Source organism: Typopeltis vanoorti, chromosome 8 (assembly GCF_054136105.1).
Source record: "Typopeltis vanoorti isolate ZY-2024b chromosome 8, IOZ_Tvanoo_1.0, whole genome shotgun sequence".
In the NCBI taxonomy this organism is placed as follows: Eukaryota; Metazoa; Arthropoda; class Arachnida; order Uropygi; family Thelyphonidae; genus Typopeltis; species Typopeltis vanoorti.
In genome coordinates, this window is record NC_143556.1 from 5,926,581 (window position 1) to 5,950,925 (window position 24,345).

Here is a 24,345-nt window from a genome sequence, read left to right on the forward strand (position 1 = left end):
AGGCCTAAACCTTTACAAGTGTTTTTCGCTATGCCTGTTCTAGTTATCAATTGTCTGGTGGCAACGCCGTCAGTGTGTCCTGTAGGTCCCTCAAAGAAAGAACTTTTATATCCTTCTGCGTAAGCCCCCAAGCTGTTTTAAGTTCTTATAATTATCTGCACTCCATACGCCATGTAAAGAGATGGTGGCGCTGGAAAACCTCGTAGTTTCCCCATGCTCCTCCCGTATCTTACTAACTAGATCTAGATCTTACTAACTTAAACCTTGCAGACTCGGATCCCCTGTATACTACGTTTTGATATCTGTCAGTCATCCTTCCTCTTATCCACGCTAATACTGTATAACCCAAACCCATATTCTCCAATTTATGAACAGTCTACCATGCTGTATTCTGTCTGTCAAAAGCCTTAGCAAAATCCAAAAGTGTCATGCTGTATCCATTCCCCTTGTCTAGTTCAATGGTAGCATTGTTATAGAATGGGAACAAGTTGCTAAAACATGACCTTCCCTTGTAAACCCATGTTGTTCATTGCAAAGTAGGGAAATATAAATAAATTAATAAATATATTTATATATCGAGAAAAATTGGGGTGCCGCAGTTCCTCAGTGCCTATGCACGAGTCGTATCACCACGCATCACAAGCAATATAAAAAAAAGCAACAAAGAACTTCATCTCCTCACCAACATTCTTCCCTTTAATGGCTGCAAAAATAAATTTTAAAAACATCCACCGACGACATCGACCTAACAAACAAAAGTTCCTTCCTTACATCTGCAGTGTCACAGGAAAAAATCTTTTTTTCTTTGCAGTAGGAGTGATACACCGGTGGCTTTTATTCCACTTTACAGTGTTTTCTAATTCCTACAGCACCGGAAATCTCCTCGTTATCAAGAAATCGGGAAAAGATTCACTGTTCGTGCAGCATTTTCTATGTTGACCAAACAGAACTTTCCGAAGGGATCCTCACGAGAAAGCATTTCAAAGATGGCGAAAAGAAAACTGAACACAAGTGCGGATTAGCTTTTCACGCAACCCATGATGACAAGCAAGAGATTTTGGCAACAAACAGAAGTGTCTCGCATTGAACATAACTATTTTATCAGAAAATTCAAGAAGGCTTCCGAAATGTTGTGCATCTCTGCTCAATTGCAATAAAAATCGAGGCTTGATCCTGCACGAGGTGCGGTCTTCATTCATCATAAATCTGACATCTACAGACCTGAGCTACGACACTCATTACGTTACAGAGCATGACAGTGCCAATCAGTACACGTGCCATCACATTCACTGTTTAGTTTAATTTTATCATCAGGGGTAGGCTTCCGTTGCTTAATGTTTACTTTTTTATCTTTTTTCTTAAAATTGTGTAACATTCAGTAGGCTGCTAAGGTAATGTGGAGAAACGTCAATTGTGGTAACAGGATTATGTATTATAATCCTACGTATTTGAAGTTAGATTAAGCTTTTGTGAGGAGAGTGCGATTAAAGTTTATTGTTGTGTGTTGGTGTATGGGTGCGTGTTCCCCCCCCCCCCCAATCTTTTAGATAACTAAGCTTTTCGGTTGTGCAGATGCTCTGCAGTGTTCTTGTTTTAGTATTCGATAACTCTTTAGGTCTTTGAATTTATGTAGGTATACGATAGTCCATCACAGTCGCATTGTTTATGTTATTGTGGTAATATAGACAGTTATGGCAGGCCGCTATTTCATATGTTCAAAATTTTATGTGAAGTCATTAAAGATTCGGTTACTGTTTTGTGTATCGCGTCTCCAAAGCATCGTGGAAATGAATCTTGTGAAGTCCAAGGTATTCAGCGTAATACAGGCTGACCTTGGACTTTACGTACCCTACTACCTTAAATCGACCAATCACGTAGCAGACTAAACTCCGCATCATTGCTGGAAAATTATTTCCAGCAAAAGAAAATCAATTAACGTCAAAATAAATGAAAATAAGAAAAATCCCTCGTATATCAGGAATTAATGAACCGAGACACGGATGCAGTGCAATGGTCTACACCAGTGGTTCGTGACTGGCGTTCCGCGAACTTGTTACAAGTGTTCCGCCGGTGAAAATGTCACATGACACAGTTCTGAGTGTAATTGGCAACTGAAGACTGCTATGCGCTTTGACTTCTAAACTAATAGAGTATCGTTATAGGTCAATAGTAGGTTCTATTAAAGGTTATCTTGCAAAGAAAATAAACCCAAATATTATATCTACCAGTGGCGCATCCAGAAGGGACGAAGGGGCTGTGCTCCCTCCCCCAAAGAAAAAGGGAAAAAAAACACTAGAAAATTTTCTAAAAATCTTTTCCTAATTAAAATTCATTTTATTATTTACGTGGTGTTGGCGCGTCTTCTATTTCTATCGTACTTATGAATTAGCGATCATTGCAGATGCTCAGTCATAGGTCGTATGCGATGCGTAGTGTGCATTCTCAAATCGTCTACTTAACTCGCCACCCCCAAGATTAAATCATGAGTGCCCTACTGATATCTACGCACTGTTTTTGTACAGAGAATCCCTAGTTTCAAAAATATTACCGGCAGTATTAAAACCTGTACTACACCAAGTTGTAAATATGGTAAATTACATCAAGTCAAGACCTTTAAAAGCACGCTTTTTTTAAAAAACTTTGCATATCTATGGAAGTCAAGTACGAATCTTTGCTTTTGAACACTGGAATAAGATGGTTTAATCCAGGGTAAAGTGCTATTCCGAATTTCAGAACTCAAGAATGAATTATTGACCTTTTTTCAAAATGAAGGTAAAGATGCTTTTGTAAAATGTCTTCAAAATGATACTGAAACATTTTAAAATTTAGCGGATATTTTTAATTATTTAAACAGCGTTAATACATCCATATATACATCTTCAAGGCCCACTCTTCCTAATTGGGTTGTGGGGGCAACCACCTGCAAGAGGAACTTCCAATGGTCGCGATCCTCTGCCACCAAGCTCAGGTGTTCTGGTGGGATTCCCAAACGTGTCCACCCAAGGTTTTGGATATAATCTATCCAGCGAGTCCTTGGCCTTCCATGTGGCCTTCCATCCTCTGGCTTGGCAAAGAGGGCCTGCTGAGGGAGCCTCTCTTGTGGCATTCTGACCAAGTGCCCGTACCAACGTAACTATGATCTCTCAACACGAAGAAGCAGCGGTTGAGTATTGAGGGTTTCCCGAATTGCAGAGCTTCTGACTCTGTCGAGTTTTGTCAGCTACGCAACCCCTTGAAGGAACCTCATTACAGCCGCTTGGATTCGTGTCAGTATTCTTTCGGTCATTACCCAACTCTCGTGACCACAGGTGAGGATGGGCACATAGACTGTATTAAAGACAGCCAGCTTTGCCTTCTGGCTTAACTTCCGCTTCAATACTACCGAACGGCCAAGCACCCGCAATATTGAGCTTGCTAAGCCAATTCGAGTACCTAGCTCTACGTCCCATTTTCCATCATTCGTGAATATGGACCCAAGGTATTTAAACTTCTCCACCTGCCTCATTGGGACTCCATTTACGTGTAGAGTGCACTGGGATGGTTGTCTTGAGACCACAAATGTTTCAGTTTTGGCCACACTGATCTTCATTCCGGCGTCTGCACAAACAGCTGCAAACCTATCCAGGGTCCGTTGGAGGTCATCTGTGGAAGAGCTAAGCAGAACTAGGTCATATCTGCAAAAAGCAGACGTCCAATGCTACATTTTTCAATTCTGACACACTCACTGCCTCGGCTGTGCCTATCAATCCAGTCCATAAATATTATGAAAAGGAGGGGTGACAGAACACACCCTTGGCGGAGGCCAACGGAGACTGTGAAAGGTTCAGACTTTGTGCTGTTTACTCTGACACAAAACTCTGAGCATTCATACAGGGACTTGATGGCAGCTAATAGTTGACCATCCACTCCATACTCCTATACTACTTGCCAATGCTTATCCCGAGGAACCCGGTCATATGCCTTCTCCAAGTCCACAAAACATGTCTAGACATTCTTGGCATATTCCCAAGATTTCTAAAAGACTTGCCTTAAAGTGAAGATTTGGTCAGTTTTGCTTCTACCAGGACGAAAGCCACATTGTTCTTCCTGGAACTTTGACTCAACTATGCTCCTGCACCGTCTTTCCAAGCACTTAGCATACATTTTCCCAGGCAGGCTGAGCAGAGAGATGCCACGATAGTTACTGCAATCCTTCTGGTCTCCTTTCTTAAAGACTGGTATTATTATGCCTGTCTGCCATTGCTTTGTGCTCGCCCAGATATCCAAGCAGCCTGACACACTCGAGTCAACTAGAGAACATCGTCTCGATGTAAGGCTTTTAGCATTTCGGGCCGAATTTCATCATCGCCAGCAGCCTTGCCCGATTTTAGCTATTTTATTGCTAAATGGACCTCTTCTGTTGTGAGACTAGTCATTGCCCTGATCTGCACCTCTTGGATGTCCACAACTGCTGGGCCACCCGGGTTAAGAAGGCTCTCAAAGTATTCCCTCCATCTGTGGAGAATATCCTTCTCGGTTGTTAAAAGTGCACGAACAGAGGCCTTAATTGCCCTTGCTGTGCACGATTTCCTCCCTCGAAGGCGGCGGATGGTCTGCCAGAATACTTTGTTTGCATTTGCATAGGATGATCTAATCTTTCTCCAAAGGATTCCCAAGCCTTCTGCTTTGCTGTCTTTACTGCCTTAACAGCAGCTTTTCGTGACTCAGCATACCGCAAACGCATCTCAGATGACCTGACTCTAAGCCATGTTAGGTAGGACTCCTTTTTTGCCTGGACAGTTTTTCGGACTTCTTGGTTCCACCAAGGTGTCCTTTTCTCACTGCTCGTTGCCACCCCGAGCCGCTTTCTGCCACACCATGAGAGTGCAGAGGCAGTGACAGCTGTTCTGAACAGCTGCCATTCCTCCTCAACATCTGCAGTATGCTTGGGAATCTCTTTGAACCTGGAGGAAATGTCATCTGCAAAATTCTTCCTCACAGCCTCATTTTCCAATGTCTCCCATTTCACATGGTATAGCTGCTTAGGCCTACCAGCGTTGATGGTAGCATCTGGTTTCTGAAGCCGTAGAGTGCACACAACAAGGTGGTGGTTAGTTGACAATTCTGCCCCTCTTCTCACACGAACGTCCAACACTGAGGAAAATAGGTCTGCTGAGACTATAAAGAAGTCAATCTGAGACCTTTGTTCTAGTGTATCCCTGTACCAGGTATACTTATGGACTTCTCGGTGCTGGAAAAAGGTATTCACTATGGACAAGCTGTTAGTATAGCAGAAGTCCAATAATTTGAACCCATTCGAGTCAAGGTCAGGGGCACCGTTCCTCCCAACCACACCCTTCCATGTCTGGTCATCTCTTCCAACATGTACATTGAAGTCACCCATTAGCAGGACCGATTCCATGTCTGTCACCCTGTCAAAAGCAGCATCCACTTCCTCTAGGAAGGCAGAGTATTCTGACTCCAGATTAGGTGCATAGGCTTGCACCACAGCCAAATCATGGTTTTTCATCTGAGGCCTTAACACACATACACGTCCCACCAATGGGATCCACTCAGCAACACAGTCTGACAGCTGAGGGCCAGTGAGTATCCCCACATCCGCCTGAGCAGACATTGTCGGGCTCACACCAGAGTAGTAGAGCTTATCCAGGTCGACAGTTCCAGAGCCTCTCCTCTTGGTTGAAGAAAGCCCGACTATGTCTAGCCGGTAGCGCTTGGCTTCCTCGACCAGTTCCTTCTCCTTTCCTGTCAGAGAGAAGATGTTCCAGTTGCCTAAAGCCATAGTCTGGTACCGTTGTCGTTGCCATTTCCGTCGTTTTGCAGAACCATTTCTTTGCGCTTCCCCTAAACACCTCCCCAAACGGGTAGCGGGCCCATTGATGGAGTTTCCTCTAGCAGAATGCTGAGGAGTGGTGTCTAAGGGAGACTGTAATATATTTTTCGAACGGGTCCCTCTGCCTAAAACCCGAACGCGTCCCTTGGTAACCCGCGCGACGGACGATGCGGTATGAACATTTTTTGATGTCCTGATCATGTTACAGTGTTTGATAATGTCCTGTTAGTACAAGACGAAATGACATAGAAAAATAGGAAAGATTCCCCTCGAATACTCTAATAGCATTCGGGGGAAGAAGCAAGAAGAGAAGAAAGAAAGAAGCAAGGGAAGAAGAGGAGGGACCAGTCTACAGATAATATAACAGATGTATATTACATGAAGTAAGGCATGGTCCAGCATCTGGTACCTTGGATTTGCCATGCCCGTACTCACTAAAGTGAGCCTGAGCCCCTGAGGAAAAATAGCGTTAATACAGGGGAAAAGTGAAACTATTTTGACATCCACTGACAAATTGTCACTTTTCAGAAAAACGTATCTCTTTGGAAAAACCGCATATCAGAAAAAAAATACAGCAAAAAATACCTTTGTGCTCCATAATAAAAATGTCGAGGGAATTATTTCCGTTATAACAGAACATTTAGCAATATTGGAAGAAAAGGTTTCAAGTTACTTTCCTTCCTTAAATACACACAACTATGCTGGATACGAAATCCATTTGGCACAGTTAATACATCGAGTTGTGAATTTTCATAACAAGTAGAAGAAGAAGAATCAGTTACCTGTCAACGGATCGAACTCTAAAAATGAAATTCTCTGAAATAACTCTGGAGGAATTTCGGTTTCTGTCCAAGCCAAATACGCATCTCTCTCTCTCTCTCTCTCTCTCTCTCTCTCTCTCTCTCTCTCTCTCTCTCTCTCTCTCTCTCTCTCTCTCTCTCTCTCTCTCCACAAGTGCACTGAAAGTTTTGTTACAGATTTCAACATCATATTTGTGAGCTCGGTTTCTCAATATTAACCAATATAAAAACTAAAAACCTCATCTCTTTGTTTGATATGTGATCAAGAGATGAGAGTGGCTATATTCCATATTAGACCTGATATTGCTGAAATCTGCAAACGCCGACAAGCTTAAGTATTGAATTAAAATAAGTTCAATTTTTATAAAAGGCAAGTTCATGCGTATCTTTATTGTTAGTTTTATGACCTTAATGCTTTTGGTGTTCCCTAAATTTTTCTTAGAATCAAAAGTGTTCCGTGACTGCGAAAAGGTAAAGAACCACTGGTCTACACGAACGCTTCAGACTATCATTAATCAAAATTAGAAACAACCACTCAGAACTGTTTCAAAGTCCCTTCGGAAGTCGAACATATTTCAGTGAAAAACCGAACAGTTTATAGATTGACATACGCTAGGTGGGAGGTGAATTTCATCGCCCACACACTGTAAGACCATCATCCTGTTTACTGGAGACACGAAGTAGTTGGGGGGGGGAGTTCCATGTTTGGTCGTTGAATTAAGGTTGCCAGGGTATCTAACCCTTTGAATTGAAATTTCACATAATATCAGCATAAAACCGTCGGAACAATAAGAAAAACTTATTTCAATTAACGCTTATTCTTAACAAAATCTACAAAAACGCGATTCAACGCGAGAAAGAGGAAGTGGGAGTCTCATTCACACACTGCTAAAGAACTCGCCGCAATTCTAAAGTAGTTGAACTGCCGTAGAACCAAGAAATGTGAGTTGTAAGGACACAGTTAGCAGACCCGACGACATCTCCACTACATAAAACACAGAAACCAAGGGGAACATTCTGTCCATAAAAATGATCAAATAAGACGAATTGGTATGTGAATAACTCTCTCGTCATGAAAGCTTAATTTAGCTTCGAAGTCAGTGGGTTTACACCACCTCAACACACCCTTTTCTCTTCGCTTATTATCAGTCATTGTCATTAGCGAGCTGTGATTAGTCGATTTGGACAGTTCAATGACCAGAGCTGTTTCCACTGCTGCTGTTGTATGCCGAATTATTGTTTGTTATTATTACTATCACCTCATTTTACCAAGCTAAATTTATAAATTTACTGCTTCTGTCACTTAATTTTAAGCCATAATTATGATATTTTGTTAGTTTTGTTCCAGTTGGCTGTTTTTATTTTCTTAAATTCGTTCATTGTCGATAATTTCAAATCAATTAGGTGATTTTAAAATTATGAATATATTATATGAACATACATATAATCTGATTAAACCGATGTAATAATGGTGAGTGCGCGGACGTTAGAAGAATTAAACTCTTCTGCTATCTGTGCACTCATTATCTCATTCGACAAAGCATTCCTCTATCCTGCTGTTCTTTATGCAAGAAGGGAAAAAATTCCGGTTTGGCTTAGTGGATTGAGATTCTGGTCTTCAACTAACCAACAGGCTTGAGTTTATATTCCTCCATAGAATGAGGTTTTTTTTCCTTACTACAATTATGTTTTATGCTTGGTTTAGCTCATGTTTTGGATTCATTCTTTTTAGACTGATCATACAAACGACCTGGATTTAACTGGAAGTGTGTTTCACCATCAGCATACTTTTATCTGATCTAAAAGATCTGAAACAGAACCTTATATCTGAATGTCATTTGTTATAATTTATTTGCATCTGCAAAACAATCTGCCAAAACATGAGAGTCAAGGAGCAGAGGGCCGTACATCATCCACACCAGCTGTTACACCCTCTCTTAAACTCATTCACACGAGATGCACTCACTACTTCAACAAGCAAACTGCACCACTCACCCACTACTCTGTGAGAGAGAAAAGCTAGTTTTCACCCCATTCTTAACCACACACAAACTTAATTTGCTCAGATGTCCCCTGTCCTCTCCTCATCTTCATATAACAAAAATATCATCACTTCTATGATATCATCCGCTTTATCCTGTCTCCCAGAGTCTTCAGTGCACAAACTCTCAATCTATCCTCGTAACCTATATTCCATAGTCCCAATATCATCTCTGTGACTCTTCTTTGCAGCACTTCCACATGTTCTTTATTCCTTCAGAATCCAGGAGACCAACCAAGGCCTTGTAAAGAGGCAAAATGACTTCCCTTATATGCTTACATATCAATGTTTTGACATGTAAGAGAGGGTTCAGAAGTGGGTTGATAATATCAGTATTCTTTATGATGGTCAGCATGGATCTGTTAAGGGAAGTCATGTTTTAGCAGTCTGCTTACGTATTAAAACAAGGTGACAAACTCACTCGATAAAGGAGATGCATATATGGTGGTGTACTTGGATTTTTCCAAGGTCTTTGATAGACTGTCACATGACAAACTAGCAGCTAAAGTGAAACAGAGGGATTCGATAACAGACTAGTAAGTTAAATAGCTAGTTGGCTGTCAGACAGGTATCAACATGTTATATATGGAAGAGTGGTATCCCAAAAGAGGGAGGTCATTAGTGGAGTGCCACAGGGATCTGTTTTGGGACCATTAATGTTTAACATGTACATTAGGACCAGCTTAACCAGACATGTACAGCTGTTTGCCAATGATGCAAAGTTGCGAAGGACCATGAGAAGTAGAACAGAAGTTCTGGCCTTGCAGGAGGATCTAAATAAACTATGTGAGTGTACAAGGTGTAGAAATTTGGAAGGTGAGGTTAGGATGCAGATTATACACTTAATAGAGAAATTTTGAAGGAGGTGGAGGAGATGAGACATCTGGGAGTGATGGTGGACAGAGAATTGAAGTTTAAGGGAACACATTGCCCACTCACATAGTTTATTTAGATCCTCCTGCAAGGCCAGAACTTCTGTTCTACTTCTTATAGTCCTTCGCAACTTTGCATCATTGGCATATATGGATTCCTCATTATTGCCATAATGAGGAAGACAATGCGATAATGAGGAAGACATTGGCAATAATGAGGAAGACATTGACATGCAGAAGCACAGAAGTTATGGTTCCTCCTGTGTAAGGTTTGATCAGGCCACATAAGGACCATTGTCCACAGATTTGGTCCCTTGGTTTTCAGGGGAATGAGGATGTATTGGAGAAGATCCAGAGGTTTACTAAGTTAGTGTCAGATCTATGGAATGTCAGATAGTAGGAGAAATTGAGGAAATACAAGAAGAGGGGAGATGACTGAGACATAATTTGGTCAGGGTTGTTACTATATTAATGTGGAGAAGATATTTCATAGCGTGGAGGAGGCAAGAATATAACTAGAGGCCATCCATGGAAGCAAGGATGGTGTGAGCAGAGCAGTGAGAAGAAGGTTCTTTGCATGGAGAGTGATTGGTGAGTGGAATGGATTCAAGGCACAGCTCGATCCTTTAGCATAAGAGAGTAGTATAGATCCTGTGATGAGTCCTACTCCATGTAGGTCAGATGATAATAATTTCTAATAATAATAATAATATGCCAGTTTCTGATACCTGTCTCTTAATCTCCCAATTTCAATCCCATATTCTCCAATTAATACAACAGCCTCTGATTTCATGTGGTACCCTGCTAAATGCCTTAGTGAAGTTACACAGTATCACAATGTATCCATTCTCTGTATCTAACACTGCTGTAACGTTATTATAAAATAAGAGCGAATTGCTCAGACATGATCTCCCTTCAGTAAACCCGTGCTGTTCCTTGCAAAGAACAGCTGGTTTGTCAACCCATTTCTGTATGCAAGCCGAGTTATCTGAAATCTTCACAATCACTCCAGAAATACTGATAGGCAGATAATTAGATTCACCAAGCTTTTTGCCACCTTGTGCAATGGATTATTATACATTCTTTCCATTCATGAAGAAATACTCTTTCATTCCAATACACTCTGGAATTAAAATGTTTGTTCAATAAATATTAATTTTTTTATCCTTCTGATGATATATGAAATGCATTTTAAAATAGTATTTATTTTAATTTTCACGGTCTCTCTCTCTCTCTCTCTCTCTCTCTCTCTCTCTCTCTCTCTCTCTCTCTCTCTCTCTCTCTCTTTCTTTCTTTCTGATGTGAGAACACAACTTTTGAACAGGCCATAATTATAAAAACCAGTGGCCAAATGAACCTCTACAGAAGTAAATAAGAAACAATAAATATTATTAATGTTTCAAGCATCTCCATGGAGCCCAAAGACTCACCAGAAAATCTTCAACTAACCAACGGGCTTGAGCTTATATTCCGCCACAGAAGGAAGTTTTTTTTTTCTTACTACAATTATCTTTTGCATATGTTTTATGCTTGGTTTATGTTCAATTATCTTTTGCTCATGTTTTTAAATTTCATAATGTTTAAATCCATGCCAATCATTTCTTATGATTTTATATCTACCTTTGATATATCGTTATTTATATGTTTGTTATTCTACATTCTTTTCCCAGTATCTCACATTATTTTTCGGCCTCGTTTTTTTTTTTTTTAATAATCTAAAAACCACCACTATTTGAATCTTTATATTATTCGGGTGTGTCAAATTTATCACTCTTTCAAATTTAAAATTTTAAATTAGTGAATATATATTATTGTAAGACCTTCTTGTCTTGTCAGCCTCCTGGAAGGAGATGTCAGGTGTCAATAGTTAACTCCCTGGAAGGAGATGACACCTGACGTGTCATCTCCTTCCAGGAGGTTGATTACCATGGACTTCCACCATGTACGGTTTTGTGCTTCTCTCTTACATTCTTCATAAGACAAAAAGGTCCAGTCCTTAATATTTCACATCCAACCTGTTCTTTGTCTTCTTCTTCTTCAAAAAAAATGTTTTTGTAGGGATTCATGCCTAAGTATGTGACCAAGGTAGGTGGTTTTCCTTTTCTTAATGGTTTTCAACAGAGTCCTATCTTCTCTAATCACCTCCAATATCTCTAAATTCATTTTTGGGCAGTCAATGGGACTCTAAGGATTCTTCTGGGATCCACATTTCAAAGGCGTTTAGTTTATTTTCACAATATTTTGATATTGTACAGGTTTTTGCTCCATATAGCAGTGCAGACCATACGTAACATTTGGACATTTGGTCCTAATGCTAAGTATTTGTACAGCCTAATTGTTGTTTTTGTGTGAATTTCCCTTGAGGTCAGAATGTTTTTCATGCTAATGAAGGTTGATCTAGCAATTTTTATCCTTCTTAATATTTGTAAGACCTACTGGTTGATAAAAAAATGGATCGCTTCATTAACATAAACTTTTACTTGTTATGAATAGAAATGACGAATATGATATTTTAAAATTTTTTCGTGAAGGCATCGGTGGTTCAATGGTAGAAATACATGTGGTCTGAGTTCACCCCAGACGACTTGTATTTCTTTTTAGCCCTACGTAAAGAAGAAGTAATGGCGCTATACAACGCGCTTGTCAAGATAATAGAAGACAAATAATTAGATCCAATCACAGAGATTGTGCGGAGTCATCATTAAAGAGTTTCAGGTGCAAACCAAACATTGCCCTCCCTTTATAATTCACAGAAGAAGGGGTTAGACCGACGGAATCACAGCAGCAAAGGCCTACATCGAGGCGGTGCAGCTCCTTGTGGGCGGCATCACTCGGGCCAAGGCCTCCCCCTTTCTGATTCTCCTTCTTTAAGTCCACTTATTTCGTTTAAATAAGATATCCAAATTTTCTATCAAGTTGTCCTAATTACTAAAACAATAAGTAATTTAGATTTATTTAGAAGCATTGAATTAGTATAATTACTAACTCATTAACGGCTGTCTCGCTGTGCAGTCTGCAGACTAAAGTGGGGTAGACTGCATGGTGAACAGAAACTGGGAAAGGGACCGGCACCTTTCACTAGTTAGATCCTCAACCCAAGTAATGAATAGAATCCTACCCCTCCCACCCACCTCAAGCCCAGTTTTTTCTTCCGCTATCCTATCTGCCTTCTACCTTCAGACCATAAGTTTCAACAGGATTCCCAGACCTGCAAAGTCTATAAATCCCCTCGGCTGAAACAATAGCCAGAGCGGGCAATGATGGAACAGGCCAATGGGAAATTCATAGAATCAAAATGGTAATCAACAGAAAGTATAAGGTATATTAAAGAAGTGGAAGCTTAGGCTGAAACTTTGATAATTGTTCTTTATGAGTATGTCTTCCACTGGCCTAGGCGGAGATATGCCCTGGCCATGGAGGACGTCTAACTATAGTTAGAATTAACAGTAATGGCACACAAACATGAAAAAAAAGGGGTTCATTGGTAGAATACTCGTCCAGTAGGTGGGTCACCCGCGTTCGATTCCAGATGCAATATATCTTTTGCTTTTTTATTTACTAAAAAAAATAGAATAACCAACACGCGAAATCTTGGAGTGAATGATTTTCAAATTAGTCTTATTTAACATAAGCAGTGGGTCCTCCTGAAGATGGAAATGTGGATATTTTTATTCTGATAAAAGAACTTATGGCATCGATTTCCCTAAACAGCATAAATTTCCAAGTAAGCAACCGACTGCATCGGATTATTTCCTGAAAATCCGCATGCTCGGCGTAAAAATTTTTGACATAATGACTTATATCATTTTGTTTACTATAATTGCTACTAGATGGAGCTACCGAAAACAATTATTTTTTGAAAGTAAAGATAGCAAACATTCATTTGTTTTATACATCATCTAAGCAAACAATTGCGCTGAAACATTTGGTAAGTTTCAAAGGTGGTTGATAGCATGAAGTCACCCTCAGCACGCGTTATCTTATGTTGTACTATTTGAAAGACAAGATGGATAAACAACTGGTTGCCGAGTTAGTCGACATTTGGCAAATAGAAGTTTTTCTTCACAACCTCTAGTGTTTAACGCAGTATCTCGATAATTTCTTCGACTGGTTCCTCAGTTAGTCTATCTCTGGCAAGGGCAAGCGAGTTTTTTTCTCCCGGAAACTCGCGTTTTTCGTTCTGTAAACTCAAGAAAATCGACCGTAGAATCCACATTATTTCAGACAGTAACATATCCTATTAGGGTTAGGTATCAAGAGATGTCAGCACTTGTTTGCCAGTCTCTTCATCGGTCGCTGCCTGTAATTAGTGATAATCATGGGCTATGTAATTGGCTACCGGTGGAGACTGAACTGCCCACTCAGTCTCCAAATGCTAGATAGGATTAAAAGGACTTGCTTACTTCCTATATGAGAATAAAAAGGTGTTAGCTGATTATTACTATAGTTCTTTAGTTGATACACAGTCAAAACAAGATTAAAACAACATTATTTAAACAACAATTTGACTGGTGATTCAGAACAATTCAGATTCTACCCAAAAATCTAAGAATCGTCCGTCAGGTAACGTCGTAAAATATGGACTGTTCCAAGTAATGCTGTTTTTTGCAGATCATATGGGGTCACTTCGTTGATGATTAATTGCTGTAAATGGTTCGACAGCTTCTTTGAAATCGCACCGATAACTATTGGGATGACTTTGATGTGCTTAAGCCACAGCCACCCAAATTCGATTGCCAGATCTCGATATTTAGTAATTTTTTTCCGGTTCTTTGTTATTAATGTTGCTGTCACTAGGTATCAATAATCCAAGCCTGTCGATGTTCGATAATTGTGATGTCAGGTCTATTGTGTTCCAAATGCCGATCAGTTTGTATTCGAAAGTCCCAGAGAATTTTTGCTGTTTCGTTTTCCAATACAGTCTCTATTTAATGCTGCCACCAGTTATCAGAAGTCGGAAAGCCATATTTTTTGCATACATGCCAATGAATTATTTTGGCCACTTGATCATGGCGATATTTATAGTCAGTTTGAGCTATTTTGCTGCGGGCACGGATTACATGTTTTACAATCTCATCTTTCTGATCGCATAATCTGCATTTGCTGTTATTATTGATGTTCAAAATTTTTGCTTTGATTGCATTAGTTTGTAATACCTGTCTTGATATAGTTTGTCCTATAGTTCGTAATGCCTGTTCCGTGTTAGCTAATTATTATCATTATTATTATTGATGGAACTCACTCTAATATAGACACTAGAGAGAGTCATGGCCAAAGGAACTCTGCTGCTGCTCCAGTGGAGCAGCAGCAGCTGAATTGATTCGGTGCTGCACTGCTTAAACGATGCTGCTTCTGATGTTCTCCATTCGCTTGTTGTTAGTGCTTTGGAAAAAGTGTAATCACGGAACTCATCTAATAACGCTCTTTCGACTCTTGGTGCTCCTTAGAGGCCAAGTCAAAATATTTGAAGGTTATGTTTATTTGTTTCTTTCTCTGTAACAAAAATCCTAATCTTTTAAGAAAAGCCTACAAAGGCTCCAACTTAACATTACGGTTTATTTCTAAACAATATCAATAAATTCTCCAATGGAGAACATCGGAAGTAGCATCGTTTAAGCAGTGCAATACGGAATCAATTCAGCCGAAATTTTATAAATTAATAAACTATCGATCACTTTCGATTTGTTTAAAGTTTCAGTTGGCCAATGTCTTCTGCCTACTTGGTATCGTTATCTATTAGCAATCAATTAATCGATTAATTCATTAACTATTAGTATTAACCGATTATTTATCCGTTCCTTTTTTAAATCAAGTTCAGTGCCAAGTTGGGACATTTTTTTGGCTCTTTACAACATTTCATTTGCTAGTTCAACATCTCCTCAATACGAAACATTGAGACGAACCCGCAGATTTTAAAGACACTCCTTAACACTTATTACCACGTTCTACTCTGAAATATGCGTTCAGAAATGGAGATAAAAGGTAAGGAATTTAATTTCTCCGTGGGAAATTAGGAGCTGAGGAAATGGTTAAGGTGGATTGAATTGGACAAAAATATTCAGTCGGGTAAATGCTGACAATAAGTAGGAAATGATCGGCGAAATTAGACAGCTTCATATCAGTTAAAACTTGAAAAAAAAAAAAACCAAAGCGAATAACGACTAACTTGGCAATCAGATAAGGAAAAGAAAGTGGTGTAAGACAACTTACAGAATTGGGAGGGATTCGTGTGGCCATTTTAATTATAAAGTCTTTTGTTATCGATGAGACTGTTAACTGTATATGACTTGTTAAAGAAGATTGTGAGAAACTTTTGACTACTCTTGGCTAAGAAAGAAATAAATAAGGAATTGAAAAAATATTTAACTGTAAAAAGCGACAGACAACATTACGTGGGATATTATTGAAAAACCTAGTGAGATGACGAACGCATTAGAGTAATTTTCACATTTACGTATAAATTCTGATCAAGAACAAAAGAATTTGTGAGCGAAGCTGATAATCGACGTTAGAAGAGCAGTGAACTTCAAGAATGAATCTGAGAAAATATGACAATTTGAAAATAATGAAGCTTCTATGAGTAGATGGCAATATTTCCCATCACATAACTTTATGAACTATCCACTATATTAACCATCTGCTTCATTAAGCATTAGATTCAAACCATTAGATTAATCATTAAATTCCAGCTGTGAAGAATGACAAATGCTACAGAAATCCATTAAGGAGAATCGGAAAGTGGCAACTTAGCCAGTAGGTTTAATATGTGTTGTATGTGCAATAAAGGAAAGCATATACCGAGAAATTTAACGAGGCATTGACATCCATAGTATTCGTGAGAACCGACACACCATGCCAGAGACTGCAAATCCTTGAATTCCCACTGTTTGATCTCCTCTGGCTCACATGCTATCTCTATCGCTCTCAAAACCCTGTCAACCACATTGACCTCCTCAAAATTTTCTCTTTAAAGCTCGACTTTATGCGGTCTTATTACCCCAATAGAGAGGCCATCCTTCTGAGAGACGTCAATGTTTACAACTCATATTGGCTCCCCCTTCTCCAGTTTCACCGATCAAGCAGGCGGGGATGCTGAGATGCTCACCAACAGTAATGACCTATCTCAGAGAATCGATCTTCCTACCAGAAACCAGACAGTCCTTTCAATTTGCCAACACACTTGACATCTTCCTAACAAGCTCCCCTTCTAGTTATACTGTGGTTGTCGGTTCTCCTCTTGTAAACTTGGAACGCAACCTCATGCAAGTCTCTTTTGCTGCAGAACAACCTACACCCAACAGTTGATAGTTTACAAGAGTGCCAACACTACAAGGGTGCCAACTCGGAGAATCTTTGTGACTCTTATTCCTCCTTCCCATGATCCAACTACTGCTTCAATTCTTCTGATCCAAACACCTGCTTAGACAAAATAACAGAAATCATTCTCACACGAATGAAGATTTTCATCCCCTATTACACTTCGAATTCTCAACCACTATCCAAGGCTTCGTTCTCAAAAAAGTGTACCAATGCTGTAAAAGAAAAAAAACCACTGATTACTGCAATTGTCTCAAGACCATAACTTCAGCTGCCCACTATACCTATTCTGCAGCTCGCAACAGTTGCAAAAGAATCATCACCAAGTCCAAGTCAGACTTCGAAAGGGCCGAATGCGGCAAACTTGCCTCCTGCCCAACTTCTGCCCACCCAGGTTTCCACCACTCTCACATCCAGATGATACTGTAGTCTCCTCACCAAAAGGCAAGGCCAACCTGCTTTACAATTCCTGTACCGATGACCTGGGCAAAGTTCCCTCCACTCCACAAAGAACGGCTCCTTCCATTTCTCCCATAGTCTTCACTAAACGAAATCCGAAAACTCCTGAATAACATAACCAGAACACAAACAAGGCATTTGGTTCTGATGGTATCCCACCTATTGTGTTAAAAAATTGTGCCCTAGAACCAACCCATCCCGCATTGCCTCTTCAATCAATCCTATTCAACTGGCATCTACTTGACAACATGGAAACAGATCCACATCCAGCCCACCCTGAAGAAAGGTGATAAACGTCAATCCAAGAACTACCGTCCAATTGCTCTGACTTTCATTCTCTCAATCAATATGGAGAATGTCATCAACAGCCAACTCTTAAACCCCTAGAGACATACCAACTAATCAGTGACAAGCAGTATGGATTCCCTACTCGCAATCGACAGCTGATCTTCTTCCTATCACAACCCACCCACTATCGGGTCATGGAGAAACTCACGTGGTTTCCCTTGACATTTCAATGGCATTTGACCCGGTTTTGCACAGGGACCTGCTCACCAAAGTGTCATCCTATGGGCTACCTTCCCCACTCTGCATCTAGATCGCCAACTTTTTCACTGGTCTCTCACTACATGTCATGGTGGGCAGCTTACTCTCATCAGATATCTCCACCAGTGTAGGAGCACCTCAGGGTTCTGTGCCTCCTGTATGTGAATGACCTTCTCTCTCTCTCTCTCTCTCTCTCTCTCTCTCTCTCTCTCTCAGACGTCCAGTCCTATCCATCACTTTACTGACGAGTACACTCCATTCTTCCTTTTCATTTGACAACCTGTTATTGCTGAAGTATTAGAATTCTGAAGATCTACCACGGCCAGGGATTTGAATTCAGATCTCCTAACTATACCCAGTGAGGCGAGGACAGCCTTGTAAACTTCAATGCCACCAAAACCCAGTTCTTTCTGATGTCTCTGTAATACTGAGATATCCAAACATGATTTCTCTTCTTGGACCAACTTGCACCTCTGATCTTTCCTGGCACAACCACATTTCAACTATAGCTCCTGCAGCCTCCAAAAAACTTGGTGTATTTTTTCACATAAGACACTCCTTCACAGCTGCTAACTCTATACAAAGCCAAATTCTGCCCACCCACAGAATATTGCTCCCATATTTACGGTGGTGCACGAATATTCTCTCTAAGACTGCTCGATTCTATCCAGGACAGGCTAGCTAATTAATGATCCCCTCTCTCTCTCTGAAACCTTCTTCAATCCCTCTCTCACAGGCATTCAGTTTCTGCCTTGTACCTCTTCTAAGATACTTTCATGGACATTGTGCTGTTGAATTGGGCACTTTATTACTTCAAAATCATTAAAGCAAGAGCCACTGCTAACCAACATTCTTTTACAATTCATCTCGAAACTCACTGATCCAACTTCACTTCCTCTTTTATTCCATCTACCTCTATCCTTTGGGACTGTCTCCTCACTCGGCCTTCCCCAAAGATTACAAGCCTCAGCTGTTCAAGCAAAATGTGAACAGACTCCTCCATTCTTCTATTCTACTTGCCCACACACAGTACTAATGTGCCATAGGTTTTGTGGCCTTTCGTGTGTGGATTAGATGTAAAAAAAAAGTACTAAGGAACCTGAAGAAACGGTTCTGCAAAAGGACGGAAATGGCAACGGCACCAGACTATGGCTTTAAACAACTGGAACATCTTCTCTCTGACAGGGAAGGAGTTGGAACTCTTCGAGGAAGCCAAGCGCTACCGGCTAGATTTACTCGGGCTTTCTTCGACCAAGAGGAGAGGCTCTGGAATTGTCGACCTGGATAAGGGGTGGAAGCTCTAATACTCTGGTGTAAGCCCAACAACATCTGCTCAGGCGGGTGTGTGGGGGTAGACAGGTATGTGTTAAGGCTTCAGATGAAAACCATGATTTGGCTGTGGTGCAAGCCTATGCACCTAATCTGGAGTCAGAATACTCTGCCTTCCTAGAGGAAGTGGATGCTGCTTTTGACAGGGTGGTAGACATGGAATCAATCCTGCTAATGGGTGACTTCAATCCACATGTTGGAACAGATGACCAGACATTGAGGGGTATGGTTGAGAGGAACGGCGCCCCTGACCTTAACACGAATGGGATGAAATTATTAGACTTCTGCTGTACTAACAGCTTGTCCATACCTTCTTCCAGCACCGAGAAGTCCATAAGTATACCTGGTACAGGGATACACAAGAACAAAGGTCTCCGATTGACTTTTTTTTATAGTCTCAGCAGACCTATTTTACTCAGTGTTGGACGTTGGTGTGAGAAGAGTGGAAGAACTGTCAACTGACCACCACCTTGCTGTGTGCACTCTACGGCTTCAGAAACCAGATGCTACCATCAATGCTGGTGAGCCTAAGCAGCTATACCGCGTGAAATGGGAGAGATTGGGAAATGAGGCTGTGAGGAAGAATTTTGCAGATGACTTTTCCTCCAGGTTCAAAGAGATTCACAAGCATACTGCAGATGTTGAGGAGGAATGGAAGCTGTTCAGAACAGCTGTCACTGCCTCTGCACTCTCATGCTGTGGCAGAAAGCGGCTCGACGTGGCAACGGGCAGTGAGAAAAGGTCACCTTGGTGGAACCAAGAAGTCCGAAAAACTGTCCGGGCAAAAAAGGAGTCCTACCAAACATGGCTTAGAGTCAGGTCACCTGAGATGCGTTTGCGGTATGCTGAAGCACGAAAAGCTGCTGCTAAGGCAGCAGCTTTTCGTGCTTCAGACGTTGCTAAAGACAGCAAAGCAGAAGGCTTGGGAATCCTTTGGAGAAAGATTAGATTCATCCTATGCAAATGCAAACAAAGTAATCTGACAGACCATCCGCCGCCTTAGAGGGAGGAAATCGTGCACAGCAAAGGAAATTAAGGCCTCTGATGGTGCAATTTTAACAACCGAGAAGGATACTCTCCACAGATGGAGGGAATACTTTGTGAGCCTTCTTAATCCGGGTGGCCCAGCAGTTGTGGACATCCAAGAGGTGCAGATTGGGGCAATGACTAGTCTCACAACAGAAGAGGTCCATTTAGCAATAAAATCGCTAAAATCGGGCAAGGCTGCTGACGATTATGAATTTCGGCCCGAAATGCTAAAAGCCTTAAATTTAGACGGTGTTCTCTGGCTGACTCGACTGTGTCAGGCTGCTTGGATATCTGGGCGAGCACCAAAGCAATGGCAGACCAGCATAATAATACCAGTCTTCAAGAAGGGAGACCAGAAGGATTGCTAGGTGCTTGGAAAGACGGTGCAGGAGCATAGTTGATTCAAAGTTCCAGGAAGTTTGTGGCTCCCATCCTGGTAGAAGCACAACTGACCAAATCTTCACTTTAAGGCAAGTCTTTGAGAAATCTTGGGAATATGCCAAGAATGTCTACACATGTTTTGTGGACTTGGAGAAGGCATATGACCAGGTTCCTCGAGATAAGCTTTGGCAAGTAGTACAGAAGTATGGAGTGGATGGCCAACTATTAGCTGCCATCAAGTCCCTGTATGAATGCTCAGAGTTTTGTGTCAGGGTAAACAGCACAAAGTCTGATCATTTCACAATCTCCATTGGCCTCCGCAAAGGGTGTGTTCTGTCACCCCTCCTTTTCATATTATTTAGGGACTGGATTGATAGGCACAGCCGAGGCAGTGAGTGTGTCAGAATTGGAAGATGTAGCATTGGACGTCTGCTTTTTGCAGATGACCTAGTTCTGCTTAGCTCTTCCACAGATGACCTCCAGCAGACCCTGGATAGGTTTGTAGCTGTTTGTGTAGACGCTGGAATGAAGATCAATGTGGCCAAAATTGAAACATTTGCGGTCTCAAGACAACCATCCCAGTGCACTCTACATGCAAGTGGAGTCCCAATAAGGCAGGTGGAGAAGTTTAAATACCTTGGGTCCATATTCATGAATCATGGAAAATCGGACATAGAGCTAGATACTCGAATTGGCTTAGCAAGCTCAATATTGCGGGAGCTTGGCAGTTCGGTAGTATTGAAGCAGGAGTTAAGCCAGTAGGCAAAGCTGGCTGTCTTCAATACAGTCTATATCTCCATCCTCACCTATGGTCATGAGAGTTGGGTAATGACTGAAAGAATGCAGACATGAATCGAAGCGGCTGAAATGAGGTTCCTTCGAGGGGTTGTGGGGCTGACAAGACTCGACAGACTCAGAACCTCTGCAATTCGGGAAACCCTCAATATTCAACCGCTGCTTCTCGGTGTTGAGAGATCACAGTTACGCTGGTACTGGCACCTGGTCAGAATGCCACAAGAGAGGCTCCCTCAACAGGCCCTCTTTGCCAAGCCAGAGGGTGGGAGGCCACATGGAAGGCCAAGGACTCGCTGGATAGATTATATCCAAAACCTTGGGTGGACACGTTTGGGAATCCCACCAGAACACCTGAGCTTGGTGGCAGAGGATCATGACCATTGGAAGTTCCTCTTGCAGCTGTTGCCCAAACAACCCAATTAGGAAAGGTGCACCTTGAAGATGTATGTATGTACTAACGCACCTGAAGAGAGATCACTCTAAGTTCGATTTTAGTCACCGACCAGAGGAACTTTTTCTAAGTCTTTCTTCGAACAGTTAGTCGATCTCTAACATGAGCAAATAGATAGTTCACGAAGTTTCTCTCTTCAAAAAAACTTCGTGACTAGAGGTTTTTAATCTCGTAACTGAAGAAAATGTATCATAGAACCTACTTACACTATTTCCGACAATAATACTGTACATATCTTTAGGGTGGGTCGGGGACCACGAGATGGCCGCAGTTTTCTTCCACACTCTCCTCCCTGGATGACTATTAAAATAATGGATAATCTTCAGGTAGCTGCCTCTAATTGGCTGAGGACGGAGAAAAATCAGAGTTAACTGGCTTCATCAACTCCCTTTGGAGAATTAAGGCTTCAGCAGATTTACTTTTATTTTTAAAATTATAACAAATCGCAATATAGCATTGTTATTGCTACAGGGTAAAGGGGCGGAAGACTTTCTTCTGGGGATAGCCAAAAATATCGAATGCTTGCAGTATCCAGCAATAAATGTTAGAAGTTTAAAACACTGATGGAACTAAATGTCTGACTACCCACATTGTGATGTTTCCCAAATTTCAGCAAAGTCCACTTTGTTTGAAACCCAAATCATGTGTGTTCATTCACATGGGTTGACTTGTCAGTAGTCCTAGATACGAGTACATATCTCCCAGGCAATAGGCATCAGACTAAGAGGAAATTATCTGGGAGTAGACTAATATACAGATAAAGTGTTGCCCTCAAAAAAGATTTCTCTCCAAAGAAAGCTACAGTTGGTACTAGACAAGACGAGGTTTATAGATGCGTTTCATTGTTCATTGGAACACGACTGGGCTGTGCTTACTAGAAGTGTGAAGTGATTAAAAAATGTCTCAATGGCAGAACATCCTAGTTACTTTTTCTCCCAGCATGCAGCATGAGTGATGTTTTAAGAATTACATTAGACATTACAGAGTCTTCATTCTTCTTTTCATGTATACATTAAAAAGTTATTCCACTGACCGCTGGATAGGATGCCGGACTGCTAGGATTCTAACAGAAACGGTTAGGACTACACGTCAAGCGGCTTGGCAGTCAACTAGACAATAATCAAATTCCACTAGACTACCAGAGTTGTGTCTTGAGAGAGTATCAGAGTGCTGACATGTGGAGGAGAGGGCACTTTCGAGTACACAATTTTCAGAGGAAATGATGGAATTCTCTCTGAGTATACAGATTAATAAGGAATCGATCCTGTATATATTCCAACTCCCTCCCAGTTTCAACCCAACTTAACAAATATAGAAACAAAGAGAAAATTATTAGATGCAGTTAAATGCAAACCATCCAAATCCTTTTCAACGATATCCACTTCCACTCTGAGTTTTCAAAATCAGACATAAATTTTAACGGCGTTGGAAATTTCAGTTTCTTCCTAAATTATTACCCTCACTTTTCCCAATTACACCTTTGAATCTTTTCATTTATAAGGAGTTTCAGTTGAAACCATATTTAACATAAGCACAGCAGAACGTTTCCAGCTTAAAATCTCCTCTTTTGATATTTCTTTGATTACAAATCTCTCCGCCCAATTCGATCAAATTCATTTATTATAGCCATCGCTCTCCCAATGTCACCACATGTTTTAAATATTTTGATTTCCTTGCTTTAAATCTGCATTTTATCTAATCGAGTTTTCTTAACAGTGAGTTCGCCTTCCTTGATTATGTTTGTGTTCATCACTGCTGCCAGCTTTTCTTTTCTTACTGCGCATGCTAAGCAGATAGACAGACTCACACATTTACTAGTATTAATTATCTCCAAGAAATTGTTTCAGAATACCAGATAATCTCAAACCACTCACTAATTCTAATTCACTTTTTTGTAGTGACCGTTCTCAGTATGGTGTTTGTCCTGTAGACCACAATTCAGTCTATGTTTCTTTATCCACTGATCATCACTCCCACATTCACTGTCACTCAACTGTGTCTGACACAATAAAAATAGCAAGCCCGATGATCGTGGTGATTTCCATGGTTTCATTGGATTATTGTTTTTAGTCATCTGATTCATTTTTATTGAACATATCAATAAAGCGGTTTAGTATAGAAATATTAATTCCCCATTCCACTCTAAATGTCGTCCCTTATCTAAACCTTGGTTTTCCAAGAAGTGGGCCGAAGTAGCACAAGAGAACTTGACATATCGCAATTGGTTTTCATCGAAAGTTCCGTTTTCATTTTATTGTGTCTGTCTAATTCCGATTGTATCTGTTCTGATGTCGGAAAATTAGCCCGCATACAATCCCAACCTATTTCTGAGAAGGGTGATAAACCTTTGCTATCTAATTACAGTTCTTTTTCGTCCCCCCCCCCCCTGAGATAAAATTTGTGGCTTGAAATTAATGGAATAAAGAACGGTTATAAATCTCTTAGTAAAACTTCCTATCCTCAGTATGAAACTGGGAAAATGAGTCAAAATT

The 24,345-nt window shown here is 40.7% G+C and overlaps 1 protein-coding gene across 1 annotated transcript in view; it reads right to left on the bottom strand.

Annotated features, from left to right (window-relative positions):
- The window catches only part of LOC150103698 (cytochrome P450 3A6-like), a 77,862-nt gene that overhangs the window by 44,066 nt on the left and 9,451 nt on the right, over positions 1–24,345 (bottom strand). The window lies entirely within an intron of this gene.